The following is a 26,550-nucleotide window of genomic DNA, read 5'->3' as shown; positions in this document are numbered from 1 at the left end:
ACTTTACATAGAATGCTCTTCCTGTCATTGAGCAAGAAAGAGAGCAACTGAAGTCACTGCCACTTGAACACCCCTCCAGTCTGTCACCTATTAGAATGCAGGTTGCCTTTGGGGTCCTGTTATGAGTAATGCTACGCCAGGTCCGAGTCAGAGTCAGCTATCAGGAGGAACGTCACACACAAATACCAGAGATGGCAGAGAATGCTTCTGGATATTTCTTGTACCTGAGCAATTCTCTCTTAGGGATACTTCTATGCTTTCCCTAAGTGTGCTTAAACAACCAAACCAAAAACAAGTAAATACATAGGTAGGTATATAGACAGACAGACAGACAGATAGATGAACGGATGGATGATAGAGAAATAATTAAACTTGGTAATTTCACATAGAATGACTAATCTTACACAACTAAGGGGAAGGTGAAATTAATGGCTAACCTGTAAATAAGATATAGTCAAAATTATATATCCCTTCTTAGCACTATCAATATTTATGTTTTTGTTAATTTTCTCTAGAATGGACTTAGAACTATTAAGTTGATTGGAAAGGCTCATTTGGGATAAGGAAGCAAAAATTGATTATCTCACACACACAGCAAAGTGCCAAGCAGGTGGATGTGTCCGCACATGAGAACTGTAACTAAAATCTTATGAGTGTACTGTGCTTGGTGATTTGACAAAGCACATGGTAAGTACTATTGGTTACAGGCAGTTTCACATACAGCATGGGACACTATATTCTCTCTTCTTCTTTAGTACCTTTCTAGACCTTCTGAGAATAGAGTTATTAAATAAAAATACTTACTACCAAAAACGGATCAGAGCAGTGCCTTTCTCTGATTTTGTTGGCCCTTCTTGGTCTCTATGTTTAGTTTAACTATAAAGAAATTCTTTTTTTTTTTTTGTCTTTTTTTTTTTATTAATTTATTCTTGTTACATCTCAATGTTTATCCCATCCCTTGTATCTTCCCATTCCTCCCCCCCCCCATTTTCCCATTATTCCCCTCCCCTATGACTGTTCTTGAGGGGGATTACGTCCCCCTATATATTCTCATAGGGTATCAAGTCTCTTCTTGGCTACTTGCTGTCCTTCCTCTGAGTGCCACCAGGTCTCCCCATGTATTATTTACCAAGCCAGTGATGCATAGATAGAAAACGTGCTACTTTTCATCAAAGTTTAACTTTAAGCACCATATTTATTCAGATGAGAGTCAAGCTTTATTCATGTACCTACCAGTAGTATTAAATGAAATTCACTCTAAGCCAACTGCTGAAAAGATACACTCAGAAGATTTTAAATAACAGGAATTTAAACCTAAACACTACCATCATGTGTGGCACACACTGACTTATACATTTTGATAGACAAGAATGACCAAACTATAGCTCAAAACAGGGGAAAACATACTTAGAAATCTTACCACGTGGATCTTCACATTTTAGGGACTGATATGTAATAGCTTCCCCCAAGTGCCTGAAGCATAACCCAGTGTGCTGATTAAACCATATTGAACTGTTGTGCTGTTTTTTTCTTTTTTGTTTTCATTTGATCAGGACAGAAACCCAAGACTATCACTATTAGAGCAAGTGTAATCACAAGAGAAGAAAACTGATTAGTGTCCACAGATCATTTTGAATATCTGTGTTTCATAAGCACAGCAAGTATTTTTTAAAGGACATAACAGGATTTCTTCAGGAAGAGGATTAAGGGTTTTATTTTCCTCAACTGAGGCACAAAATGTGGGTGAATTTCATGTTAGCTTTCCTTTCATTTGGCTCAGGTGGCAGAGACCTATATTTATCTCCTCTTAGGCATGGGTCTGACGTGCTGGAATGCTTAGGATGTCAATGGCGGACAGATGTCAGGAGAACACAGAAGATAAATGAATGGTTGAGACCCCGTGCCTCCTCCCAGAATTCTCAGCTGCTGGGCTGTGGAAATGGTATGTTTACTTTCTGTGTCTCCTTTAACAGTCTCCCTGAAGCCAATCTTAAGATCCGGTAGCTGGGCAAGCAAGCCGTTCTCGAAGTTGGTAAGCAGAATTATTTTCACTTCGGGGTGTAGTTGTCTGTGTCTTTGTAGTTGATGTACTGTTATCTATGAACTAATTACTTATGTTAACTCTCTGAGAAAGCGTATGTTACCAAGTATACTAATTTACCTGCAATACTTATGTTAAGAGGTTTATTTGCTTGCAATTAAGGAAGGAGATAAAGATGTTTTATTTTCAACCCTTAAATCTTACATTGCAATCACAATTCATTCTATAAGTGTTCCTCTTGGGAATTTCAAGTCTCTTTTTTTATTTGGGTTTTGTTTGTTTATTTGTTTGTTTGTTTGAGAATGTGAGGAAACAGCAATTCTCACCAACCTTTGTATTCATTTATGATTCCTTTTACGTTTTCAAAATTTATGTTTCATGGCCAAATCTTATTTCATACCTTATTGAAGTTTGTTTATGTTTTAGGCCCTTTAGAATATTAATCTTTTGGTTATATTACTCTAAAACCATGAATTGGATGATATTTTAACTCAAAGTTACAAAAACAGTTTTTAAAAATCAGAGCAGAGGCTGAACAGACTTTGTGACAGGCTCCAAAGACATTTTCTGGCTTTGTGTCACAACTACCTTAGTGCATAAAACTTAATGGAAAAACATTGTATTCTTATCTGGTTAACTCCTAGGAAGAATGGGAAAGAAGTTTGTCTATACATAAATGTATTGATCATTCATGGTCACAAAATTTATATTGGCCATTGTCCCCAAGATATGTTCTTTAGGGTCAGCGGAAGATTTGATTATATAGTAGATATGTTTCTAAAGGTGTGTTTCCTGTACAACAGTGCAAATAATTCTACCGTAGCAACTTTTCATGAAGTAAACTTAACAGCATACTCACTTCCTGATTAAATAGCTGCTAATACACAAATGGCAATTGATTCCAACTTTCCGGCCTATTTTGCAAAGCTCGGGACTGAATTAGAAATGTTTCTTTACTGGGCAAAGGTCACTGTTTTGTGTGTGTGTGTGTGTGTGTGTGTGTGTGTGTGTGTGTGTGTGTGTGTGTGTGTCTGGAGAATGGCTGTTTGGCATGGTGCTTACTTTTGCTTAAGGAATTCTGGTTGATTCTTACAGAAGTCTAGGCCTCTGTGTCTTTTTCTGGGAGGAAGGAATCTGGATCGAATGAGGCCAAACAAGCCACCTGCCTTCTTCTCAGGTATACGTAAATAATAAAAGTGGATTTGTGAGAGTCCTTTGAGCCTGAGAGGGGGCAGGAGAAACATCTCCAAGTGATGTCACTATAAGCACTAATTATTTGAAATTAGACCCTTTCATTAGGAGCAACAACAACTTTGCAATGGACTGATCTGATAGTTTAGAAAAAGAAAAGCACCTGAGGAGAGGGAAATAATTTCAGCAAGGAAAAAAGCAAAATGAACTCCAGGATCAGAAGTTTGCTGTTAGAGTGAAAAAAGTACTTCAAATGCTGAAAAGTTAGTGCCAAACGTAAAAGTAGGTCCAGTCAATGAGTGACAGCAAAGACAAAGTGCTATCAGTTGGTTTGATGCAATTGTAGTTCACTCTGCTTCTGGAACCAATTCTTCTTTAAGATGACTACCTAAAAATTTAATTGTCCAATTCCAATGTATAACTTCTTGTTTTATTTTTATCTTATGTTAATTATCTTATATTAATTATTATCCCTTAGGATCCTGTTTGTTTTCTAATGAAAGGAGGCAAGGGAGTGGACCTGGATGGGATGGGAGATAGTGAGGAACAGGAAGGAGTGTCAGGAGTAGAAACCATAGTCTCGATATATTATGAGAAAAAAATCATTTTCAATAAAAGGAAAAAATGTTAAGAAAAATTATTTCTGCACATTGAAACAGGAAAATGTGTGAGCTACTGTGATTTGCATGATAGCGTAGTTTGAAGGGAAGTTGTGGCATGCTTTACTCTTTATACCTCGGTGCTAGAAACAGTGTTTAGTCCTTGAAATCCTTTGTCTTATAAGCAGTTGGTGAAAACAGGAAATGGCCTAAAACACTAAGGGCACAGGAATGTGGAAGCAATTATAAAGTTCAGTAAATAGGTCTACTATTTCATTTATTTGGTGTAGAAATACAGAAAATAGCTAGGACAGTGAAAGCATGTATGAAAGGCTCACAATCTGCTACTGATCACAGTCATTTATTTATTTGTTTTGAGACAGAATTTCATGAATCCCAGGCTGACTGCAAACTTATTATGTAGTAAGGTGACCCAAACCTGCCAGCCCTCTTTCTCTACCTCCCAGTAGGTGTGGTTACAGGTATGGTGTTCCAAGCCCTTCAAACCCAGGGCTTCATGTACACACTCTAAGTCACTCTACCAAGTGAGCTATACCACCAGCTTCAATAATTTTTGTAAAGGAGAATAGGGTGAGTCCTATTTTGTGTCTTTTAAAACATGGACCATGTGCAAAAATCTGTAGCATTTTTAGCATTTTAGCAAAAATCTGTAGCATTGTAATTCTCTTAAATAGTTGAAGATGTCTCACGATATACCCAGAGACCTTTGTCATAAAAGCACTGTTATATGAAAGACAAAAATGACAGAAAATTAGCCAAGACAATGGAAGGGACCTATAAGACAACTTGACTGCATTCACCAAGGACAAGAGCATGATCTACTAGAGAGAGAGAGAGAGAGAGAGAGAGAGAGAGAGAGCGTTGCCCTTCAGTGCTTCCAGGGTTTAAAAGTGGAATAAGGACAAGTTTTAACATTTTATTATTATTATTGATTATTATTTTTTCTATTCTTTATATATCTTTTCTTCAAATATGTCAAGTATAAATTTTATACCTCTTTTACGTTTTTATAGCAAATTCAAAAGAATATTGAGGCATAGTGAACATGTTCTTCTTTGCACTGCCATAAACCCACTGATCAGAAGGCTAAGACAGGAGGAGCACTGTAACAGGCCACATATTCTGAGCTTTGGAGTGCCACTCTGGACAAAAGAAAACTACGGACAGTCACTACAAATAGGCTATCAATCATCCTATCATGTTTAAGATGTGATTTAATTAAGATCGTGTCAATTTGATTACAATACACTTAGAGATTTGTTTTGTCCTTTAGGGAAAGTTAGTATTACTCTGTTAGGAATGTAATCAATGCCATCATAAAGCGTGCTTGTTCCATCGCATTCTGGGAAGCTGAGAAATAATGTAATAAAGTTAGTTAATTTATATAGTAGTTCCATGGCACAGAGCGCCAAGCATTAAATGAGTAAACCAGTTTTTCTAAGATGTGACTCGTGAGTGAAGCATAAAGCAGCTACACTTGTTGGGATTATTGCCTTTTAGATGCACCCATTCATTAAATGAGACTTACTATGTCTGGTCTAGGCAGTAGCGAACACGACTAGACTGCGTTGGCCCCTTATAATGAAGCAATATCTTGTATATATATATTTTTTTCTGTTTTGTTCATATAGAAAAAAACCTTCTAGTGTAAATAATAAACAAAACCATCGCCTTAATAACAAAATAAGAAGGCATTTGCAGGGATTTCTCCTACTGTTTCCATAGACTTTGGAGAAATCTGCTGAACAAAGAATGGATCAAATAGACAACAGAATTAGGAGAGTAGCATAAAGAGGGAAGGGGGACAGAGTTGATTTGCTTCCCTGGCCGTTCAAACATATGGCTTACCCTTACAATGCTAGGTAGCTTTGTAGAGCAATGCAGGGCAGGCAATTTCAGTTATAAGGTACCTATTGTGATCTGGTCACTGCTTTGTGTTCTGAGAACTGCATGCACTCACATACATAGATGTGGAGTTTTGTTTAGAGTGGGTGCTTTTGGCTGAACTGAAAGTCTCATAAAGGGAAGATCTTTGCAGCCTCACTTGTTCTAATCAGTGGTGTTTCAATGGCAAACACACACTAAATAGATTTTTTTCCTCATTTGAAAAATATTATAATGCAATGTTTTCTAATCTCCAATGTGCACTGAGGATTATGATTAGTTACTGTAGGGTAATCATTTGAATAATTTAAAAATTAGGTTCTTCCATCTCATTTTTCAGAAACTTTTGAAAATATCCATGGCCATTATCCATAAAGTACAGAGGTCTGTGAAATATTTTTGAATACATTATGGAGTTCGATGTTGTTAACGAATATTATTACGAGCCTGCCCCGGTGGCACACATCTGTAATCCCAGCACCAGGGAAGGCAGCAACAGGCTGATCTCTATAAATTCGAGGGCAGCCTGGTCTACAAAGTGAGTTCAAGACAGCAAAATCTACACAGAAAAATCCTGTCTCCAACTGCCCCCTCCCAAATATATTAATACCTACCTCAATACCTTTGATCATAGATTTCTAGGTTTTTTTCTTTCTTTCTTTCTCTCTTTCTTTCTGTCTCTTTCTTTCTTTTGATTTGGTGGTGACTTTTGTTGACATTTTTCATTTACTCTCATTTTTGCTTTGCAATATAAAACAGATCTTCCTCATAAAATTAGCTCTAAGATTTACTAGAAGAATACTCTATAGTTTTCCTGTGCTTCTTATTGGAAACTGACAGTTAATGAAAATTCTCCAGTGACTCAATCTTCAAAGCTCATTCATTTTGCCCAATAATGATGTTCAGTCTCTTTTCCACTTTGATGCAAGACATAGACAGTCTTTCTTCTGTTCAGTTTCCTAGACTCCTTTTCCTACATGTACCTTTCTCAGAATAAAGTCAACAGAAACACTGAGCTCCAGTATTTCCCACTGTCCACCCAAAGATATTCTTGAGGATTTATTAACTTTTCCTCCTGCCTGGTTGAGATTTTTCTTATTTTTATTTCATGAGTGTCCACAGTTTGTATAGCAAATACTTTTTCTGACCTGACCACGTTCTCCTTAACCCTTTTCTGCATTCAGTGAATGTGGCTGGCCAACAAAAGAGCTCCAGATATCACCTATTTCACATTTCCTTTCTTGGTTTCCATGTGACTCTAATGAAAGACAACAGAAAGTTGAATTCTTCAGTCTTCTATGCATCATCCTTACCCTGCAGCCTATGACAGCGAAATGCAAAAACGGTTTGTTTTTAATCAACAAACACCAAGAAACACAAGCATAAGCAAGGAATAGAAAATCTTTGCACTGGAGGGCAAACATAAAATAGTTGACAATCCCATTATCTCCTCCAACCTTTTGAGAGGCCGGGATGCATTTTGCTTTCTCAAATCTCTCATGCACAGCTTCTGTACATAGTAACGGGAGGGGGAGGAGCCTTCCTGAAGCTGAAGTTTTGTAGCGTAAACAAAAGCAACTGAATCAATCTGAATGGTCTTTCATTAAAAGAGAAGAATTCTCCACGGTTATTTCCAATAGCACAGCAATGAAACTGGGATTTAGGGATAGCAATGTACTTTCTGCTTTTCCCTTAATACTCACATTTTGTTTTCTTACAAAGCCATCAAATATTAGAAGTGGTAATGGTTCCTCATATAGTTTTAAATCAGCGTCCACTAACTTTCGCAAAGGACTTAGACTAATAGACATTTAAAGATATCTATTAAAGATATATGTTGGACTCGTGAATCTCTGTTACTAGTGCTCACAGTCTTCAGGTGTTGACCCTCTACACATTGACTTAGGACTCTCTAACACCTTTCACCATATATGCTTGTCCTTCTGCTATCTCATAGTGACCATAATTCCATTAAAAAATAAATGAGACATAACCCTCCCAAAAGTGTGTGCCTTGTTGTATTTAAATCTGCCCTAGGCTTCAGTAAAACATCTGCATATAAATTATGCTCTAAATACTTTTATACCTACACCTATAAGTAAATAGATAAATTAATACCGATAAATAAATAGATGAAATATCATTACTTGCTCACTTTGAGTAACTACAATGGAGTCTGATAACAATTATGTAAGTGATTAGTATTTAATGGAAATCATTATAAATTATTGGCTAAAGTCCTCTTTTAATTCCCATTTTATTCCCATTTTATATAGGTTTAAGCTGAGCTCTTCCAAAGTCCCAGATCTGTGATTTTGAACAAGTTAGTAAAACTCTTTGTGCTTCTGTTTCTCTACAGTAAAATGCAGAAAATAAATTTTATAAGGTAGTTCTATAAAATTAGTTAAGTTAATAAATATATGTACATACTTATGCCCATCATGTTCATATATTGATTTAATAATCCAAATACAATTTTACACATGGATTTTAAAAGTATTAAATATTAACACTATCTTAAATGATTAAACAAAGAGTTCAAGAGACTGAACCAGGATTCCGCAGCTAGAATACAAGTGCTCATGTTAAACACACACAGTACTAGCCTCATGCCCTCTCCTAACTTGTCCTCTCTGTGTCAGGAGGCCCTCTTTTGACCTCATTACTCAGTCCGAAACCCTCTGATTCATCCTTGATAGTTCCCTCAACTGGCTAATGGCATGCCATGGCCCATCTGTCTATTTCACTGTCTCAGTGTCCATATTTCTGAAATCTATCCGATGTCTTCTTCCTGCATTCACTTGCTAAGTCAGCTACACATTTCCTTCCTAGATTCTTTTGTAGCTTACTCTGACCTTATCTCTCACCGGTTCTCCCCAATGGCTGTTTTATACCTTTGACTTACATATGAGAGACGGAATACCTGTTTACTGAAGGAAATTTGCTGTGTTGTATGCTATTACAGGCCCAAGATGTCTTTTATGCCCATTTTGTTAGTGGTTTGTACTTCTAAAACTCATACATCATGGAAAAACCTTACCACCACCACCCATATTTCTCCTGTTATATAGTATCCTGGTGGATGTTTTCTTATGCATCTATCTGAAAAATCCTCATTGCTTCCTACCCCACCCCACTCCACCCTCTACCAGAACTCACCCTCAAGTATGTTATGGTTTTTTCTACCAACCATGCTCCTTGCTAGTCCCTTTCTCCGGCATGCCCTCTCAACACCTGGTAGTGGCTGTCACACTCTAGTGCAATCAATGGTTTAAAACTATGCCGTACTAGTGAGTTACCTGTGATCTACTGGAGAAGGATATCAGTGTCGAGGTTCCTTTTATCCAATTTAAGAGTCTTGAATCACCTGAGTGCAGTCACTAGTTTCTGCACTCCCAGTGCTGGGAAAGTGGAGACAGGCAGATTGCCATTAGTTTGAGTGTAAACTACAGAATGAGATTGTATCTTTAAAGAGGTTCAGGGCCTGGAAAGATGAGTCACTGGTTTAGAGTATTTGTTGCTCTTCCATAGGACCTGGGCTTAATTTTTCAGCAACTACATGGTGGCTCACAATTATCTGTTACTCCAATTTCAGGGTATCCAGTGACTTATTCTGGCCTGTGCAGGCACCATACACACATATCACGCACAGGCATATCTACAGGCAGAACCCTCACATGCATAAAATAATAAGCACACAAGTAATATTATTTTAGAAACAGAAAAATTTATAAAACACAGTGGAAGCTGTGGTAGAGTAAGCTCACATATATAAACAAGAAATAATCTAAAAGGCAACATAAAAGCCTCAGAACTAGAAGGAGTTTGAAGCAGATTTTGTCTGCATCCTTGGTATTAATCTGCCAGTGAAAGGAGAGACATATCAGAATACAGTTTGGATTTCAGGCATGACTGGCTGGCAGGTGCTTGCTATGTAGGCAAAGGGTTGAGGGCAAGTTAAGATTAGGGAAGGGCATGCTCTAGACAGTGAGAACTATACTCAGAGTCTGTGTTAGTTTTAAATGTCCCCAAGCTACTAAGGACTGGAAAGCAAATATGGGAAACCAGGCAGTGAAAATACACTGTGGATTCTCTACCAGTGGATTAAATCAGGCTAGGCTTAGTACATTACTTCTCAAAAGTCAGTGAACATAGAGTGCTGAACGTGGTACTCAAGATGTCCGCCTTAAAAATAATTATAATTATATTACAATATTGTCATTATTGCTCTTAAAACCATAAATGTGTGCCTTTGTTTGCTACCACACAGGTTACAGATTTTAATTCCTTCTAAACACAGTTTGTCTATTTCTTTTTAAAATACTACTAAAATTCATCATTATGATTTTGCTAGTTGTTAATTTGGAGGATCTTTAGTTCTTAAATCACATTATACTTTTTCTGATGGGTCCTCCTATAAGAATAACAGAATATTGTAACATTGTGGTTAGTATTTCTCCCTTTAGTGGTTGATGTGTTTGCTGATATAGATGAGAAATTCTTGGCCTTCTTTTGAAACAGAATTACGATAAAGCTGTAAGGTGCTGCACAGCCCCTGGGTGGGAAAACTTTCCTGATGACCTCTAACTTGGCTCTTCTCCTTTGCCCCAATGATTTTCCTTCATTGAGAGTCTATCTAGATTTCTGGAAAATTCCCAGAGGTTGCGCTTCCAAACATATCAGAGCACTTGGTGAAAAGTATTGGTAGGTTCCCTGTTTTTGCCACTGTCTTTGGTCAGTGATCACCAGAAAACACCTGTGAATGAACCTGTCAGTTAGTACAAAAAAGTAAAATATACTATGGGGACCTGAGGGTGACCCAGTGGGAAGTTCTGTTGAGTGGTCTTTCCATCACTGTGAAGAGAACACCTAAATCTGTCAAGTTGAAGGAACAATGATCTCTTTGGACTGATGTTCTCAAGGAGCCATTGTTTCTGCACTCACAGTGAAGTAGGGCATTATAGAAGAGTTTATTTGCCAGAGCAAATCTGGGGAGAAAGAGGCATAGGAAAGGGAGAAGAAACTAGTTCCCTGCTCCTTACTAATTCTCTCTTCTAAAGTTTCTGTCCTTTCACAAGATCCCTTTGAATTAAGAATACATGAATGGATTAATCCATTCGTGAGTTTAGGATCCTCATGCCCCAGCCACCTCTCAAATGTCCCAGCCGGAACACTGATTCATAAGACACTGCTCTCAGCATGTGAACTTTTGCATTTCATTAACACCTAAACAGTAGCAGAAGCTCTGTAATACAAAATATATAGAATTTGAATTTTGGTTGGTAGATTTGAAGAGGGACACAAAGTTGAAGGCAGCTAAAGTAGAGGGTGAGATGAGGCAGTTTTATGATTGTCTTAATCTTCTCTAGGCAGAGGGAAGACTAGAAATATGCTAAAGCTATGACTGTTAAAGAATGATCTGTCAGTGCTGGTGAGATGGCTCAGCGGTAAAGAGGCAGCTGTCACACTATGTGGGAAAGGAGTCGTGGTTTCTGTAGTTTGGATGTTGTTCATAATTTTCCTGTACCCACATATGATTATACAGTCATTTGCTTTTGCCTTTCTTCATCATTATCTCAGAGGGTTGTTAACTAAGAAGATCATGAAAGTCTAGTTGTGAATGGAGGACAATGCCTCCTGCGAGGACTTGGTCAGCTCCTTTTCATACCTCATAGCGAACTTAATTTATTAAGTCTGTCTATAACACACAATTTCTACAGATTTGCAATAAGATTCTAATGAAGTTTCTTTTGCAAGCTCCTCCCTAAGCCATAAGATAGACAAAACACACTGGAGAGTTCAACAGGAAATTTCACTGCTTTGCTACTATTTTGGTCATTAAGAAGCACAAGCATCCAGAATTTTAAATGCACCAAGATAGGAAAGATGTTTTCTTCAAGGCTGCCAAATACAAATAGCCAAAACACTATGAATGTAACATTTATAGAATTCCTAATTTTTCATGATTCTTCTTGCTATAGATAGTTAACTGTATATATGTGTAATAATATAAGCGTATATTATAAATATTTAATAAAAATTGTTTAAAAAAGCACAAGCAGTGACCAACTGCTATATAACTTTACCATGCCCATAATGTTCAGCAATATAATAAGACTGGTGCAAAAATTAAACTTCATAGTTTTCCCTTTAATTTTTCTTCATGATAGCATCTCAACAAAGAAAAAGGCTCCTTCTTTCTCTTCAAGGTTTATGCATCCTCTCACAGGGTGATATTTCATCACTGCTGTTTTCAAGTAAAACATATGAACGCTATCTCACACAACCCAAATAACGATTTACTAAACACAAGACTGGATTTTTATCTTATAATATTACCTTTTATTATATCCTTAAAAAATAAAATATAATTACATAATTTCCCCTTCTTTTCCTCCGTCCAGTGCCCCTCATGTCCTCTCCTTCCAAGCTCTCCTACTGCTTCTTACACCTTCTTGAATTCATGGCTCCTTTTTCTGAGATTATTCCTGTCTGTCACACGCAAACATATATACATATATATGCGTAATTATATAAATACAACTTGATGACTCCTCTTAATGTTCCATATATATAAATATAAAGAGTTTATAGGCATACCATGTATAGACTAAATAATTCTAAGTGTCAAGTGTTAGAGATGCTTGAGCCACGGCCATGGGTTTGCTAATGTCTAACAGAACTCATAGCTGTCCTTTCTTCAATGCTTCACTCTGATTATTCCAAGACTAGATCAGAGGATGATTTGTTGATTACTGAGTGGATTTTTTGTTAATAATATTATAGGGTCTATGTTGTAAACAAGCATAAATATCCATTAGTTATTTGAAAAAATATAATACTTCACTTGGAATGTTTTCTCTCTCTCTCTCTTTTTTTTTTTTTTTCTCATTTTTTGAGACAGGGTTTCTCTGTGTAGCCTTGGCTGTCCTGGACTCGTTTTGCAGACCAGGCTGGCCTCGAACTCACAGCGATCCACCTGCCTCTGCCTCCCAAGTGCTAGGATTAAAGGCGTGCGCCACCACTGCCCGGCCTAGAATGTTTTCTTAATCACCAGACTTGCATATAGTTAGTATGATTTGGATATATATATTGGTTGATATTATTATCTGCACTGTTACTATGATGAAAAGTGCATTACCAGCTTTCCTCGTAGTCAAAGATTATGCTGTGTGCCTAACTTTGCAATAGATTTTACTTGGACTGGAAAAAAAATACAATACTAATTTTCTTAATGAAAATAACTCTATCCATGAGTTTGTAAATACTGTGTCAAAATTATTTAACATAGCTAATGTTGTAAATTATGCTAGAGTAATTTTTATGCTCATGTCTGCTCTTCATTTTCCCAATGTCTTAATAATCTTTTTCTTCAGTCACTGTGGCAATTTTTAACTGTAATGTTTACCTGGTAATTTCTAGTAGAATCTCCTGTTTTTGCATCTGGTTCAGTTGTTTCCACTTTTTCTTCTATATCTTGAAGTAATCATGATATATTTGTGTATTGTAGCCCATTTGTCTAATAATGGGATATACATTTGCTACCATGCCAGATGTATGTAATCATACCATTCACTGCTTCCCCTCTATGAGTTGGAGACATTGCATCTGTTTCATGATGGTAGATGATGTAAATGAAATTATCCCTATGCCTGCTATTGGTCTCTAGCCTTGGAAAGGGCTTTATCTCTTGACCTTTGCTCCACCCTCCTCTACCTCCCATTCAAACTCCTCAACTCCAATGCTATAGTTAAGATACTTTAGCCCTTGTTTCCCAGCACATCAAAGTTAAGCTTTTGAGCTAAATACATATCTCTGTACCCTAACCTGTCACCCAAACTGAGAAAATGGAAAATCAAGATGTTATTAGTGTCATAGCACTAACTGAAGACTTTAAGTCCCCCACGTAGCACCTCTGTGGTGTGGTAGCCCTACACTGGCTGTCATCGCAAGCAGACCTAGTATACAGAAACTGCTATGACCTCTCTTTGCTTTGACATCCAGTATTGTATCTGCTTTTCCTGAAACTGTTGGTTTATTTCTCACCCAGTTCCTATTGCGTCTCTTTTATCTACCTGAGCTCTTAAGTCCTGAAGTGTTCTCGGAAGTGGTTAGTCAAAGTGTGACTCTCACACATGTGGGATGATTCTGGAAGTTTCTGTTGCCACAATGAACATCATGCACATTCCCCACTAATCCACACTCTGCCTTGACTAACACAATGCAGGTTTTCTTTTTTTATACTACATACACATTTCAGTTCAGGCACTCATGTGATTTAGGAACTATTGAATTAATTCTCCTGTTGGAAAAGCCATCCCTGTTTTCTCCTTTCCAAAAAACCCTTTAGAAATACAAACTCACATCCTGCTGGTTGTTTTCCTATTTTCACTTAGAATTACTTAATAGCAGTATTCTACTTTCAACATAAAGTTCAAAATCCTTAGAATATTACACAAGAGATGCACAGTTCTGGACTGCACTCATTCTGCTTGCTTCTTGTCGTTTTTCCAAGTGTATCACTCCCTTCCTGCTTCTGAAAATACACATGCTGCCCTTAATGTCATTTCTTCCTTTTCTGTTACTGGAAAATGTGCGCTCATCTGTTGAAACAAGTTCACTATTTTACAGTCTATCTTCTGTCATCAAACCCAGTATCTTTTAAAGACTATTTTATTTTCCTTGCGTTCTAGTGCCAGTTCCGTCTTAGTGTGAAGCTGGGTATTTTCTTTTCTTTTTCTATATCAACCTCTAAAAGCTTTAAGTAAATTGCTTTATGGAAATTCTTGGAGTTTCCCCAAAAGCTATCTCCAAAGGTAAACCTTGCATATATGCGGTATGGGCTGAATTTGAAGTCCAACAGTATTTTTACAGCATATTTGTTCTATGGTCTCTAATAAATTATGTCTCTAAAAAATCAGAATCTTCTTTGAAAATAGCATGGAATTATCTTGTGGATAACGTTTGAAACTTTCTTCCCCTGAAAAGGAAATAATTGTAATTAAATTACTGTGGCACTAACATACAAGTGTTTTCATTTCTGCCAGTTGGCTTGGTTCATAACTTCATCTCTCATGCCTGCCAGAAACTAAAACTCCTCTGCACCAAGAAACGTCACAGAAATTGTCATCTTTTCTCACCTTTCTGTATTGGTATTGACCTTAAAGAATCACAGACCTGCCTTTAGCTAACAGTAGGTGCTAAGAGCCTCCTCACTTCAGGGAGTTGCTACATTTGTCTCCCAGGAGAATTTGTACAGACACTGTTCTACTGGTCTGATGGCATTATCTTCAGTATCTATTCATCAGTGTAAGTGTCTCCACAAACCACAGGGCAGTAGATTTGGGAAATTTACATGCAGAAACTTGTGAAGTGGCCTAGAAATAATATAGCCCGTAAGCTCATTGGGTTGTCTTATATACCTCTACCTATGCATTTTCATCAATGTCATTTATTATAGTCTTTCCTTTAAACTTGTAACTGTACTAAGTGTCTCTGAGTTCTCTTATCTAAGTCTAGCAAATTAATCATACTTCCTGAGGGGAAAATATTAATTCACTTTACAGCAATTTAGTGAAGCGAAAAGAAATCTTGGCTAGGAACTAGCATATACAGCTTGAAGGGTGTGCGTCTTAGGGACAGAGTTTCCATTATGAAGGCTGTGAGGCCATTTCCATGTAGGTAGTGGTACCAAAGCAAGCTTTTTCACCCATCATGTACTATGTCAATCCTTGAAGTGTTGAATTTGTTAAAGGGGTATATATTCACCAAGTAGCTACAGAAAAAAAAAGATCTCAAATCCATTTCCATAAAGAAGTGTTTAAAGATGGGATAAAGCACCAGGGGCAAATAAGGCAAGAGTAAAGGGATTTGGCAACAAGAAAGCAATAATGGATTGCGTATCTGTGCATATAATCAAACCTCATGGATTTCACTGGGAACACACCCTGAAGATAAAGCCTTACCATGCTCTAAGTGTTGAGGCGACATCAAAAAGTCCATGTGGTGCCTTTCTCAGACCCAAGTATAGATTCAGTTGTTTGAAATTGACAAAAGAAGTCAACAAGATCATGGGATGCAATTTAGGCAACCATTGATACTGTGACTGGTATGTCAATGTGTCAGCTACAACAAAGCCAGTGGAAGAATAAGACACGGGTTATCTATCATAATCTGGCTATAATATAATCTAGAACTGGTGAATTTTTTATTAATTTATTCTTGTTACATGTCAATGGTTATCCCATGCCTTGTATCCTCCCATTCTTCCCTCCCTCCCTCCCATTTTCCCCTTACTCCCCTCCCCTATGACTGTCCCTGAGGGGGACTTCCTCCCCTTTTATATGTTCATAGGGTATCAAGTCTCTTCTTGGTAGCCTGCTATCCTTCCTCTGAGTGCCACCAGGTCTCCCCCTCCAGGGGACATGGTCAAGAACTGGTGAATTTTAAAGTCACCTACATCAGCTGCCACAAGCTGAATGCAAATTTATTCAAGATTTCCTTACTTTTCAACAGCATAAGAACTAAAGCAGAATAGAGGATAGCAAATTATTGTCTTCTGCAGAATTGCTTGGTTGCTCAAGTGTAGGGAATCCCTTATAAATCTTGTGTAAGCACTGATTGTGGTATGAAAACAGAGAAAAAGCAGTCATTAGTTAGACCCCAACCCAATGCCTTCTTGACCTTCTCATATTACATAATCAGTAAACATGATCTTGGTTCTTATTTTTCAACTATCTGTTGATATTGAAAAAACAACTTCTAGTATTACACTTCTACTTCTATGAGGCAGTCACGCTAGATTCTGCATGAAGAATACATCAATGCTATGGTTGTTTGCTTTGTTGTGATTCAAATCAATGAATCTTCATTTCTATCTTATATATACACATTACACTGATGTTTCCTAAATTTTAAAATTTATTTAAAAACTTATTCTTTGGAAACTTTATACATATCTTGCTTTTTGTTTTTTTATCCACCATACATTACCTGAAACTGTGTGTGTGTGTGTGTGTGTGTGTGTGTGTGTGTGTGTGTGTGTCTGTCTGTCTGTCTGTCTGTCTGTGTGTGTATTTACAAAATACTTATACACAAAAGAAAATAATAAAACATACAATAAAATAATAAAATGTACAACAAGAAATACATTGATGGCAGCATTAACAAAGGTTTTTAAAAAGCAGAGAGACCCCAACTAAGCTCCCAGTGGCAAAACATCAATACATCTCTCTTATAACTTAGTATCTTCCCTTTGGTTTAACTAGTAGCATACTTAGTCCAATTAACACCACTGATTTGTACATGGGAGTGAAAATATCTACTTGGGCATGCACAACCTATGAGTAGCAAGGAACCTTAGTCTTCTTCCTCGTTTTGGTCAGATATATGTCATATTAAAATATTATGGGGGATCCAAAATTGAGGCATGGATCACACACTATGTCTGATCAACATGACAACAGTGACTGCACAGCAACCCAAGGACCAAAGTGAGAGCTACAAAACAACAGTGTTGGTGTTTCCCAGGTGAGCGGGATCTACAATGTGTGCAGCATGTGTGGGTCCAGCCTTGGACCACCTGGCTAACCCACAAAATTCCCTGGGTCCTTGCAGGTGTGTGTGTGCAGTCTCCAAAGTCTAGCCACTCACCTACATGCATGTAGCAGCTGTGCTCTGGGTATCAGACTGAACTGGGAACTACAAAACACCCTTGTTGGTGTTTTCTAGCCCAGAAGAGACCACACTGCCTGGAACCCAAGTGAATTAAACTTCAGGTCACTTATCCAATCAGAGAAAAGTCCCCAGGTTCACACAGGCATGAGCCCAGGCTCCAAGGTCTAGCCACACACCTGGTGGTGGCACTCAGTACCTGTGTTCTGTTTCTCAGATGGAGCTGTGGGCTATAAAACACCAGTGTCATCAGAAAATTGGGAACAATGATACCTCCAGACCCAGCTATACAACTCCTGCTCATATATACCCAAAAGATGCTCCTGTATACAACAAGGGCATATGCTCAGCTATGTTCACAGCAGCTTTATTCATAATAGGTAGAATCTGGAAACAACCTATATGTCCATCAACTGAAGAATAGATAAAGAAACTGTGGTACATTTACACAAAGGAATACAACCCAGGTGTCAAAAACAAGGAAATCTTGAAATTTGCAAGCATATGGATGGAACTATAAAAGACTATCCTGAATGAGGAAATCCAGACACAGAAAGACACGCATGGCATATACTCACTTATAAGTGGATATTAGCCCAACATATAACTCCTCTGAGAGATTCCACACAGTGGGAGTATGGAACAGATACTGGGACTTCATCTGGACTTTGGGAGGAGAGCTGAGAGTTGTGTGGAAGAGTCAGGGGATGGGGTAAAAGGACCCAGAAGAGTCAGGAGCTCCACAGGGAGACCACCAAGCCAGAGGATCTGGACCCAGGGCACCCTCACAAACAAGGACATTGTATGCAGAGTAGCTAGTGTACATGGGGAGGGGAGAGGAGGAAAGCTTTTGAAATGAACTCTGGTGCCTCCCATTTGAAGACTGCCCCTTGGTGGTGTGGCCTTGGGGACACACAGAGAAAGGGGATGCAGGCTACCCTAATGAGACCTAATAGATTGTGTGATCAAACTGTGGGGGAGGAGTCACCCCATCAGAGGTCTAGGGGAGGGGAATAGGGAGGAAGGGAGAGGGAGGGTAGTAACTGGAAGATAAAAGCAAGGCAATAACAATAAGCATGTAATATGAATAAAATATATTTTAAAAAAGAATACAATTTGGTGAGAAAAAAAATACAACCTAAAAAAAATTAAAATTAAAAAAAGAAAAGAAAAACAAAACAAAAGCAAAAGAAAACACCAGTATTTGGAGTTTTAGCCCAGATGAGACCCTACAGTCTGGAAGACAAGTGGCTCTGACCTCAGGTCACCCAGCCAAACCACAGAAAACTTCCAGATGCACACAGGCACAGGCAAGGGAAGAAATGAAGAAATCACTGGAAAATTTCAAAAAATGCAAACAATCAGTGAATGAAATCAATAAAACAGTTTAAGAGCTGAAGATGAAAATGGAAACAATAATAAGATCACAAATTACAGTTGAGTTAGGAGGGAGGAGGAGAGGAACTAGAGGAACCTAGGGGAAGGGAAGAATATGATCAAAAGAATATGATTCAATTATAAGTGAGTATATACCATGTGAGTCTTTCTGTTTCTGGGTTAACTCACTCAGTATGATCATTTCCAGTTTCCTCCATTTGTCCACAAATTTCTGGATTGCCTTGCTTTTTATAGCAGAGTGAAAAAGAGCAAGGACTAACTCTGACATGAGCTCTGGTGCCCCATATTTAGTGGCCTCCCCTTGGAAGGAAGTCTTGGTGGCACTCAAAGAAAGAACAGGCTGACTACCAAGATAAGACTTGTTAGCCTGCGACCGTAAAATGGGGAAGGAGATTCCCCCTAGGACATGGACCTAAGGTAGGGTAATAGGGTGGGGTTGGGAGGGTAGAAGGAACAGAAGGATAAGAGTGATGGGAGAACAATTGAGTTTTAATCTGAATAAATTAATAAAAACAAAACAAAAAATATTTCATTTAAAAATATCTTTTTATTTTAAGCCCAATAAGTTGTTTTAAAATTTTATCTTGGATATTTTTGTCAAGTTAATGATGCTTTTGTCTTTATATTTAATATTTTAAGAAATGAATATGGATATATACTTGGCCCCATAATAACCAATCCAGTAGTTATTACACATATGTGACAGCACCGAATTCAAAATGCTTCTAAACCAAACTTAGAAATGCTTTAAAAGTAAGCATAGAATTTCCAAAATGTTGCATCAAATTTTTCAATTATCCATTGATTAATTTTATATTGGATATATGTTGAATGATATTTTCTTTATGTTGAATTAAGTAACATCAGCACTAACATCACCTGTTTATTTTTAATTTTTAATTTAACTATTGGACTTTCCAAAATTATGTGCATGTTTGCATTCATCCCCTTGCCTGGTACTCTGTAATGTGATAGAATCTGATGAGTTTTCAGTCATTTCTGCCTCTTTTCATCTCTCCCACCTCCACTAAAAGTAGTACTGACATAAAGAGTACTCAGCCTCAGATGAGAAGGAAAGACCTTAGGAGTCAGATGTTGCGAAGGACTTGAGTAAAGAGATGTCTCTGAGCATGAGAGGACTAATGTACTCATGAACAGACAGCAATTAGTTAACTTTCAACCATCATCATTCTAACTGAGAAGCTAGTGACAGATGATGGGCACTGAGAGAGGAAGACTCTGTTGAAGGTCTGTCACACTCCAGTAGAAAACTACTCAGTACATGTATGTGGATAGCATAAATTGGTAGGTTACAAAAAGTAAATAAACAAGGACACATAAAATTTGAAAAGTTGTGAGAAGGTTAGGATAGGGTTGGATCTTAGAAGAAGTAGTGAAGTGAATATAATCAAAGCATATTTTGTGCATATATGAAATTCCCAATGAATTAATATTATTCCTATATTTTTAAATTTTCAAAAATTATGCTTAGGCTCCACCATACAACTAGGACATTTGCTCGACTATATTCATCACAGCTTTATTTGTAATAGCCAGAACCTGGAAACAACCTAGATGCCCTTTTACCCAAAGGATAGATAAAGAAACTGTGGTACATTTATACAATGAAATACTAGTCAGCTATTAAAAATAAAGAAATTATTAACTTGCAGGAAAATAGATGGAATTAAAAATGATCATCTTGAGTGAGGTAACCCAGACTCAGAAAGATATGCATAGTATGTACGCACTTATAAGTGGATACTAGCCAAAATAGATGTCCTCGGAGAGACTCTACCCAGTGTGGGATCGAGACAGATGCTGGGATTTGTCGCTGGACTCTTGATGGAGAGTGGTATGGAAGAATGAGGGATGGAAGGATCCAAAGGGCCTAGGAGCCCAACAAGGAGACCATCAAGGGCAGCAGATCTGGACTCAGGGGTACTTTCACAAACTGTTGCACCACTCAAAGACAATGCATGCAGTAAACCTAGCCCCCTGTTCAGATACAGCCATGGTTGTGGGTGGAGTGAGGACTGCCTCAGACGTGAACTCAGGTGTCCCCAATTTGATCACTTTCCCTTGGTGGGGAGGCCTGGTGGCACTCAGAAGAAGGGGAAGTAGGCTGTCAGGATGAGACTGGTTAGGCTGTTGTCTTATGGTGGGGAAGGAGGACCCCTTTTGGTCAGAGGTCTAGTGGAGTGGATTAGTGCAGAGGAGGGAGGGATGGTAGGAACAGGAGGATACAAGCTAGGGGATAACATTTGAGATGTAATCTGAATAAATTAACATTTAAAAACAAAAACAAAATAAAAAACAATTTAAAAAGTACAGTACTCCTTGTTTTCTCTTGTGTTATTCCATTTCACTACAAAGTGACTTATAATGGGCTGTTTGCAGGAACTCAGGAAATAGTACTAAAAGGAGGGTCAGTATATATTTCTTTCAGATACCATCTCATCAAAACACTATCTTGTTTATCCTCTTGTTCTTGTATCAGCATTTGGCTCAAATGAGAAATTTCAGTTCTATTGGTAAGGTGCAGAAAGAGAATAGACAGGCCATGATGATGGTGTGAGAGATCTAGAGTTTAAGCCTTTTTCTAAAGATATTAACTTAGATTGCGATCTCTATGGCTCCCTTTGTTGCTAGTTCATTGTCTTTCCTAAGGTGATTTGGCACATTCTCTTGGCTTTGTATAGGCTTTCTGTCCTAGGTGAAGGGCTTGGAATCTGACACTTTCAGGTCTGCTGAGTTAGCCAGTAGTCCTTCTGCTTTCTAAATATTGTCTCAGATTTTGTTCTTTATCATCTACATATTTGGGCAAATATATGTTTGTCTCTCTAAAAACTGTATTAATTGTGTTTCAGGGAGAATTTCAGGCAAGGATGAAAACAAGTGCTGTATTAAGTAGGCCATGTTAATAAAAAACCTTGGTTATAATTTTTAATTTTGCAACCATCCAGACATCACTTTTGTTTTATTTTGCTTTTAGTACTTGGTTCCTGATGGGTTGTAGTCAGACATTCATATCTTGTGCTTTGCCTTGTCCATTTTCCTTTACCAATATATATGAACTTATCTCACTCTGTCTCCCCGTACCCACAGGTGTGAGCTTTTAAGTCAAATAAGGTTTCAGAAGTTCACTTGCCTTTTCCAATCTTACCAACTGCTATGTTAACACACACACACACACACACACACACACACACACACACACACACACACACACAAGGTCTTATTAAAGCACTTCTGTTTATTTACACACAATTTTACTTCCTTCTACTTAGGTCCGACTAATCTTCTAGGACAGATTAATGCTTTAGTGAATCTGTGAATGTATTCATCAGATTACAGTCCTTGTTGATGGCTCAGCTAACGTCCAAGGCACAGGTGTATTCCCTACAATTTCCAATATGCTATTATGTGGTATTAATTCAAAAGCTGATTTCTCCTACTCTGAATATTTGTGAATCTGAAACTAAGGCATGGATTTTTGTGGGACCAAGAAACTGACCTTAGGAGAGTATTCAGTTTTCTAAAAAGAGAAAACCATTACAATCTCACATGAAAGCTAATTGCCCATACCTTTCATCCAGTGGGTGGGTGAATTATTTATCAGTGAGGGCAAAATATTGAAGTATTGTTGTGTGGGTAAAAAGTGCAGGCATCTTAGAACTTCTAGATCTTAAAATTTTGTTCAGTACCCTGGAAAGATTGTACGATGAAATCAAGGAAATAATGGCTACTATCTAGAAGGTGCAAGTCATGAGGACAAGGAGATGCCAGAGCATTGAATTTAAAAGGGCATGCTCTGCCTTCCTATCGTTATTGATATCACACCTGTTGAGAAAAAGGGTTTGAGTTTTAAAGATATAATGACTAAAACTGTGAATATTTTAATTGTCTTATCAATGATAATGGAAAATAGCCTGTATGAGACAGAATAAAGGGGTAGGGTAAAATTAAATGTAAAAGGATATAAGTTCATCTCATTGACCTGAGTTTATGACTATGACATTTCTTTTTATTTAAATGACATATAGTCATTACACTGACTCTTTGTGACAATTTTTCCCTGCTAAAATAATGAGAGCACTTTCTGTATCTCCTATAACTTGCCTTTGGTCCAAGTAAACTTGCTATTTCTCATTCCACTTGTCAGGAGGAAACATGCAGTTAGGTTTATTTTTTGTTGAATTTTTATTTTGTTGTTAAATCTGAGCAGATAACATTTTTTAGAATAATATAATATTTGGAAAGTACAAAAGACTTTGAAATATACTAAGTCAAGAAAAAAATGACTTCATTTTAGACAGAATTTTATTTTCATATTTTAAGATTACTATTGTCTATCATGTATAACACCACTTCATGAGCCATGTAAGGACTACATAAAGACCACTTTTCTATGTTCTCTGCATTGTCTCATGTTGACAGTATTTAGTAGCAGTGTGGTACAGAAAAAACAACTCTGAACCAAACTTGTCACTCAACTTCCCTTCAACTTTAGTAAGTTTCCCAACCTCAGAGTTTTTGCTACTTGCATTGTGAAAATACTACTACCTCCAAGTGCTGAAAGCAAGATTGCTCTATAGGTAGCATCTGTGTCTGGAATGCTCTCTGAGGTGGGAAAAGCACTCTCTTGGCTAACCGCTAGTATAACATAGCACAGCGTAGGCCTCTCAACAAAGGTGCTTCTGAAAAGATCCCTAGCATTTTGCAGGTTAGTTAGCCATAGGGGCATAAGAATGACGCAGTTATTTGAAATGTCAGTTAGTACAGTACAGGATTGTGCCACCCACTTTCCAATCAGATTCTGTCCAAGTATATTGGGAGGCTTAAAGTACTCATAACAATATCCTTAATTTCACTAAACCTCAGGAAAGAATGGCTACAAGACAACATGTAGGTAGAATTAATTATTTTATTTATAATGTTATTTCTCTAGTTGTCTTTTCTGAAAATTTATTCACAAACGGAAATATGTGGCCACTGGCATAAGATATAGCACAATTAAGTTCAAGATAAACGAGTGCAGTCCTTGTGTTATGATGATAAGCCTCCCTTATGTGACTGGGTAAGTCACCTGCTCTGTATTGCTGCATTGGGTTGAGAAATAGGAGGAGAGACTCCAGGAAAAACTCGGACAAAGGCCAGGAAGTGCTTTCCACACAGAAAAGTGTTCTTGTCCTCACACTGCCCCATGCTAGGCTGACTTCTGGGAAGGTCACTAGAGCTTATGAACGCCTGTCACCTGAAGAGCCTTCTGTTCCTGTGGTGTGTCTGTGTAATTTGAAAGGAGTAAACACTGGGGACCAAAATGTATTAAAGGCAAGAGGTTTTAAAAACTATGAGAATATGTCAGAGCTTTTAGAAAACTATCATTGTACACACCTAGATTATAGGCTATCCTCATAGTAGGAGTGGAGTAGGTGAAAAAACAAGAGAATAAAAAGTTTTATTTGAATCATTTTTTTCCTTCCTTAATTTCAAATAGTTACAAAAAGTCCTCTGGGGCATTTGATTTCTTTTAATAATAATATAAAACTCAATTTCTATCTTATTTGTTATTCATCTATCTTCAGTTTGTATTTCTTTATTTCCTTAGGCCTAATCGTGAATACTGGTTTTTTTTATTCCCTTACCATTTCCTAGAAGGTGATATGGTTTTGTCTACAGTAAGTCAGATAGACATATGCTGAGGTCATTATAGACATTGTATTACCCAAAAAAGTATGCAGCTCTGAAGCTGCTAGAAATGTTTACTTACAAATATTTTTAGTTTAAAATGTTTCAGTTTTTTAAATGATTAAGGGGCTTCCAGTTATGGTCCTTTAATTTTGACCTCATTTTCAATTCAAGTTGTGATATTTTTATAATAACACAACATACATTCCCTCATTTTCTAAATTCAAATGGGTTTTCTTTAGAGTTTCAAGATAGCAAGTATCAGAATAAAGGGTTGTAAATGCATGCAATGTGTTCTATCTTTACCCCTAATTATGAATTTTGAGACTTTTTTTTTGTATAAAGTTAGCATGTTTAGTAGGTCAATACTAATTCCTTTTAAATTCCATGGTGAAATGTGCATGTTATTTCTAACAGCGCCTGAATTGGGTGCTCAATTATTTTAAAATTACCAACCTCTCATCTATTCTGAAGTTACAAAAGAAACAAAAATAAAGAAACCAGAAACATTTCCTACTTGGGAAGTTCTGCAAGCAGTTCTAAATACCTGTTGGATGTTGAAATGTCATCTGCCTCCACCCCTCCTCTTCACTGGCAGGTGACAACTGGTTGACCCCTGACTCATTCTGAGACAGAGGCCAACCACCCCTGCTCTGTCCATTGTTCTCTTTGTCTCTGTCTCTGTCTCTGTATGTCTCTGTCTCTGTCTGTCTCTGTCTCTGTCTCTCTCTCTATCTCCTGCTCCCCTTGGTGAGTGCTTTTATTATGTTGAACTATTGTCTACCTTTATTTAGCACACTCCTAGTATACATTATGACAATTTTTCTTTGTGTTTATTTTTACTAAATAAAATTATCTCTTTTCAAATACTCTGGATCAGGAGATAGAAATAGCCAAGAAAGATTAGTTTCTTACAACCAAATGAACAAAGATAAAGTTTGGGGTTTTGTTTGTTTGTTTGCTTTTTTTCCTGTTTTATTTGTTAATATATTTTATTAACTTATTCATATTACATCTCAACTGATATCCCATCCCTTGTATCCTCCCATTCCTCCCTCCTTCCCATTTTCCCCTTACTCCCCTCCCCTATGGATTTGACTGAGGGGGACCTTCTCCCCACTGTATATGCTCAAAAGGTATCAAGTCTCTTCTTGGCAGCCTACTATCCTTCCTCTGAGTGCCACCAGTCCTCCCCATCCAGGGGATGTGGTCAAATATGGGGCACTAGAGTTTGTGTGAAAATCAGACCCCACTGTCGCATGAAAGTCTTCACTTACCAGGAAAGTGGAACAGAGGGGAGGACAGCCTATTGGGACTGTAGGTGAGAGACACATGGGAGAATGGGAAAATCGAAGGATCCAGAGGGTCCTAGAAACCTATAAGAAGAACATCATGATGGGCAGATCTGGGCCCAGGGGTCCTGCTCTAACTATGGCACTAGCCAAGGACATTACATGCAGTAAACTTCGAATTCTTACCCAGATCTAGCCAATGAACAAGACATTCTCCACAGTTGAGTGGAGAGTGGGGTCTGACTTTCACACAAACTCTGGTGCCCCATGTTTGTTTTTTTTTAAATTTATTTATTATGTATACAATGTCCTCCCTGCATATCGTGCCTACCTACAAGAAGAGGGCACCAGATCTCATTATAGATGGTTAGGAGCCACCCTATGGTTGCTGGGAATTGAACTCAGCGTCTTTGGAAGAACAGCCAGTACTCTCACCCTCTGAGCCATCTCCTCAACCCCTACGTTTCTTGTTTTAATTGTAATTTGTCCATGATTATAATGAGAAAGGTCCCCAAACATTCAGTTAGTACAGGAAAAACTTTCTGCTAAGAACTTTATACTGACAGACAGGCAAGATTTAGATAGGAGCCAGAAAGCTTTTCTTATAATAAATATCCTTATGTTTTCTCATTAATTTTTAAATATCACCTATCAACCAGATATATCAGTTGAAGCTTGCCTGTTTCATATTACTACTTGAAATATTATATTTAGTCAACTTTCTAATTTTTTTCCTTGTATCAGTTATCTCTCTAAAATG

At 37.6% G+C, this 26,550-nt stretch overlaps 1 long non-coding RNA gene across 1 annotated transcript in view; it reads left to right on the top strand.

The window, feature by feature from the left end:
- Positions 1 to 520: 520 nt before the first annotated feature.
- Positions 521 to 26,550, top strand: part of LOC127194600 (uncharacterized) — a 50,172-nt gene continuing 24,142 nt past the window's right edge. Inside the window, exons 1-2 of the long non-coding RNA XR_007831293.1 lie at positions 521 to 687; positions 1,812 to 2,032. This is a non-coding gene — a long non-coding RNA (uncharacterized LOC127194600). The remainder of the gene's footprint in view (positions 688 to 1,811; positions 2,033 to 26,550) is intronic.

Source organism: Acomys russatus, chromosome 10 (genome assembly GCF_903995435.1).
Source record: "Acomys russatus chromosome 10, mAcoRus1.1, whole genome shotgun sequence".
Lineage (NCBI taxonomy): Eukaryota > Metazoa > Chordata > Mammalia > Rodentia > Muridae > Acomys > Acomys russatus.
Note: the sequence above shows the minus strand (reverse complement) of the source record. Positions and strands in the feature narration are given on the sequence as shown.